At 39.8% G+C, this 5,000-nt stretch overlaps 1 protein-coding gene across 1 annotated transcript in view; it reads left to right on the top strand.

Moving 5' to 3' along the window:
- LOC307030610 (bone morphogenetic protein receptor type-2-like) overlaps positions 1-5,000 on the top strand; it is a 32,271-nt gene that overhangs the window by 16,014 nt on the left and 11,257 nt on the right.

Consider the following 5,000-nt stretch of genomic DNA (forward strand, 5'->3'; position numbering starts at 1 on the left):
GTTTTCTATTGTTCCAGATAAATCTACTAAATGCAGTATTCATTTCTTTAAAAAACGATTTTGGTAGTGGCATTGGGAGTGACTGAAAAAGATATAAGAACTTTGGTAATGTAGTCATCTTAATAATGTTGATCCGACCAATCATTGATATTGGCATTGTTGTCCATTTTTCAAGTAGGTCTTGTACCTCTCTTATCAACGGGTCGTAGTTTGCATTAACAACTGTATTAATTTGGGGGGTAATCTTAATTCCAAGGTAGGTAAAGCCCTCCCTCGCATTAAGAAAGGATGTACTTATCACTGGATTGGCTCTTTCTTCTTTATTCAGGAAAAGTATAGAAGACTTCTCATTATTAATATTGTATCCAGAAAACTGACCGAATGTATTAATTAAATGTAATAATGTCTGGACACTGTTTGATAAATCAGACAAAAAAAGAATCACATCGTCTGCATATAACGATATCCTGTGTTCATGTTCTCCAATTGTTATACCTGACAAATCAGTTTCTGCTCTAATGGACATGGCCAAAGGTTCGATGGCCAAAACGAACAATAGTGGAGAGAGAGGACAGCCCTGGCGGGTTGACCTCTCTAGTGTAAACAAGCTTGATAAATTGTTATTTGTCATTACACGTGCTGTGGGGTTAGTGTATAATAGTTTTATCCATTTTATAAATGTCCCCCCAAGTCCATATCTTGGTAACAAATTAAACAAGTAAGGCCACTCGATTCTATCGAACGCTTGTCTAGCATCTAGAGATAAAAGCGCTGTATCCCTGTTGTTATTTTTGAAGTGGATTATGTTGAGGACCCTTCTGATATTATGAAATCCCTGACGACCCTGTACGAACCCATTCTGGTCATTATGTACCAAAGAGAGACGTATGGGTCTAACCTTTTAGCAAGGACTTTACACAATATGTTTGTGTCTACTCCCATAAGACTGATGGGCCTGTAAGAAGAGCAGGTGGTCGGTATTTTTCCAGGTTTCAAAATAAGAATTATTGTAGCAAGTCTTAAAGTTGGTGGCAATATACCATCATTTAATGACTCTTTGAACATATTCAAAAGAGGGATCAACAACTGCATTTGGAAAGTTTGATAAAACTCTATTGGAAGGCCATCAGGCCCTGGAGCTTTGCCTGAGTTAATACTTTTTATGGCTTGCAAAAGCTCTTCCACCGTTATGTCCTCATCCAGGTCCTCCTTAACCTCCTCTGTGAGAGTTTTAAATTGGAGCTGATTAAGAAAGGTATCTCTGTGAGTAGGTGTGGGGGAGCATTCTGACCTGTACAGTGACTGATAACATTCTTTAAATGTATTATTAATATCTAGGGGATCGTTTGATATCTGTCCTGATTGGGTAGTTATGCCATTAATGGCTCTTTCAGATTGTATTTTTTTGATTCTCCAAGCTAACAGTTTGCCGGCCTTTTCTCCCTGATCATAAAAGGCCTGATTCAACCACAGTAAGCTTTTTGCTGCTCTATCAGATGTTAGTTTATTGTATTCCGTTCTTAAAATTAGTAACTGTTTTTCTTTTTCAAGGTCCTCATTATTATTTATATCTATTTCCAAAGATTTTATTTGTTTCTCCAATTCATTAATTTCTGCTTTTTGTTTTTTGTTTGTAGTGCTTGTGAAGCTAATAATGTGCCCTCTAATATATGCCTTGAAGGCTTCCCATCTAATACATGCATTAGTTTGATTAGTATTAATCTGAAAATAGTCGTCAATCTTATCTTTAACATATTTGATACATTTTGGATGTTTAAGCCACTTCACTTGTAAACGCCAATAAGTGGGAGACTGCTGAAGCTTTTCAATTTGTACAGACATAGAAATGGGGGAGTGATCACTAATAACTATACAATCATACCAACACTTCTTAATACTGGATACCAGTTCTTGTGAAACCAAAAAATAATCAATTCGAGACCTGGACTTATGTAATCCGGAGTAGCATGAATATTCCAATTTATCTAGGTTGAGTTTTCTCCAGATTTCAGATAAATTGAAGTCTGTGATGTATTGTAAAATTGTTTTTCTAGACTGTTTTTTATAGGGATCACATTTTGTAGATCGGTCTATCGATGGGTTCAAAGTGCAATTGAAATCTCCACCGATAATATTCAGGCCATATAATGAAGACAAGGTCAAAAAGAAATCTTCAAAACATCGTGGGTTATCCTCGTTAGGACCATATATGCTGACTAAATTCAGTGCCCGAGAAAGGATCCTACCCTGAGCAATTACAAATCGTCCTTGGGGGTCCCGGATAGTATTAATAAGTTGAAAGGGAATTGTTTTATGAATAAGAATAAGTACACCTCGAGCGGAGTTATTATATGTGGCCTGTATAACTTGGCCAGGCCATCTTCGCTGTACTTGTTTAATTTCGGTGACTGTGATATGAGTTTCCTGAAGAAAGATTATTTTAGATTGTAGGTTTTTAAGTCTATTCATTACCTGTTTCAGTTTGGTTAGCTTATTGAGTCCCCTAACATTCCAGCTTGTAAATCTTAAATCAGACAGTTTTGTACTTTCCATGTTGGTTTATGTACAGTGAGATATATGACCGTGTTAAGTGTGACAAAGTAAAAAACAAATGTTTACATATTATTGATGATATATATATACAGTGATACAATTACATTTCAACGTGTGTGTGTGTGTGTGTGTGTGTGTGTGTGTGTGTGTGTGTGTGTGTGTGTGTGTGTGTGTGTGTGTGTGTGTGTGTGTGTGTGTGTGTGTGTGTGTGTGTGTGTGTGTGTGTGTGTGTGTGTGTGTGTGTGTGTGTGTGTGTGTGTGTGTGTGTGTGTGTGTGTGTGTGTGTGTGTGTGAGTCTCATTCACTGTCCCTCAGGTTGTGGCATGTGTATACATATTGGGCAGCAAGGTGTGCCTTGTCTCCTTCTCCTAGGAGTACTCTCAGTCTTGAGAGGTCATCAACCTCCTTGAAACCTGGGATTACAGAGTTCAACTTGTTCCAATAAATGCTCCTTACTTGGTTGAATGTTTGGCACTTCAGGAGGAAGTGCATCTCTGTCTCAGTCTCACCTGTCGTACAGTGACCACATGTTCTGTTCTCTTTTGGTTGCCAGGATCTTTTGAGTCTTCCTGTTTCGATTGCCAGTTTGTGGTCACTGAGCCTGTACTTGGTTAGGATCTGTCTCTGCTTTCTATCTCTGACAGTAGAGAGATACTCTGCCAGCTCATACTCTCTGTTTAGAGCCAGGTAACATTCTAATCTACTTTGGCTTTTACTTTCTTCTTCCCAATGTTGTAAATAGTTGTCTTTACATTGTGTTATAATGCGTTTGACTGTGATTGGTGTTTGGAGAGCAGTGTTGTTGAGAGACTGGTCAGAGTGGCTCTGAGAGGGGGCAGCTAGCCTCAGCACCAGCTGACATAGGGGACTCTTCTCTGGGGTTAGCTCTTGGCTTTGGGGGGCTTTGGAGTGGAGGGGGTCTCGGGGGCTGGACCTAAGGTGGTTAAAGAATGTCAGTGCTCTCTTTTGAGTGTTAATGATCAGTGGGTATCTGCCTAATTCTGCTCTACATGCATTTGTTGGTGTTTTTCTCCGAACACGTAAAATGTATCTGCAGAATTGTGCATGTAAAGACTCTGTTGGATGTTTGTCCCAGCGGGTATAGCTCTGGTGACTGAGTGGACCCCATACTTCACTACCGTACAGCGCAATGGGCTGGATCACACTATCAAAGATTTTGAGCCAGATTTGAATTGGAATTTGGACATTATAAAATGTTCTCTTAATTGCATTAAGAGCTCTTCTGGCTTTTTCTTTGAGTGCATTCACTGCCATGTTGAAACTTCCTGATGCTGTTATGGTTAAACCGAGGTAGGTGTAACTCATACTATGTTCCATGATATGATTATTTCTGGTAAACTGGTATTTGTTCTCCTGACATCTGGGGCGTTTTTGGAAAACCATGACATTAGTTTTCTTCATATTGACTGCCAGGGCCCAGTTCTTACAGTACTGGTCTCCTATGTCCAGCTGTTGTTGGAGTCCTTGTTCAGTAGGAGACAGCAGAACAAGGTCATCAGCATAAAGCAGACACTTCACCTCTCTCTCTAGGAGGGAGAGGCCAGGAGCAGCACAGTGATCCAACTGAACAGCAAGTTCATTTATATATATATTAAATAAAGTGGGACTTAAATTGCAACCCTGACGAACACCTCTTCTCTGGGTGAAGAATTCAGTTTGTTTGTCTCCAGTTTGAACAGCACACTTATTCCCTAAATACATTGATTTAACCAGATGGTACATTTTGCCCCCTATACCACAATGTAGAAGTCTATAATAGAGCCCTTCGTGCCAAATAGAGTCCAAAGCTTTTTTGAAATCAATGAAACAAGTGAATATCTTACCATGTTTTGTTTGGTGTACATGTTTGTTAACTAAAGTGTGAAGGGTATATACATGGTCGGTGGTGCGGTGTTTTGGAAGGAAGCCAATTTGATTTGGACTCAAGATGGATTGTCGGTTAAGGAAATCTTGTATTCTTTTATTTAGAATACTACAGAATAATGTTCCAGACAGCTGCTGACACAGATGCCACGGTAGTTCTTAGGGTCTGATTTGTCTCCACTCTTATGAATGGGGGAGATGAGCCCTTTGCACCAGATGGAAACATCCTGACTGCAATATGATACTGAACAGCTTTAACACTGTACCCTGCATCTCTGGGGTGCTGCATCTGAGCATTTCCTTTTGAATGTTGTCTGGGCCACAAGCTTTCCTTGGCCGGAGAGATTGTGTCTGTGTGGTCGACTCTTCCCAAGTCATTGGGAAATCAAGGGGGTCCTGGTGGTCTTTAATAGTTTCTTCTAATGTTTGGAGTTTCTCTTTTGAAATAATAATAATATTTTGTTTCTCTCTCTCTCCCTGTCTCTGTCTCTCTCTCTCTCCCTGTCTCTCTCTCTCTCTCCCTGTCTCTCTCTCTCCCTGTCTCTCTCTCTCTCTCTCTCCCT

Source organism: Notothenia rossii, assembly GCF_949606895.1.
Source record: "Notothenia rossii genome assembly, chromosome: 2".
NCBI lineage: Eukaryota > Metazoa > Chordata > Actinopteri > Perciformes > Nototheniidae > Notothenia > Notothenia rossii.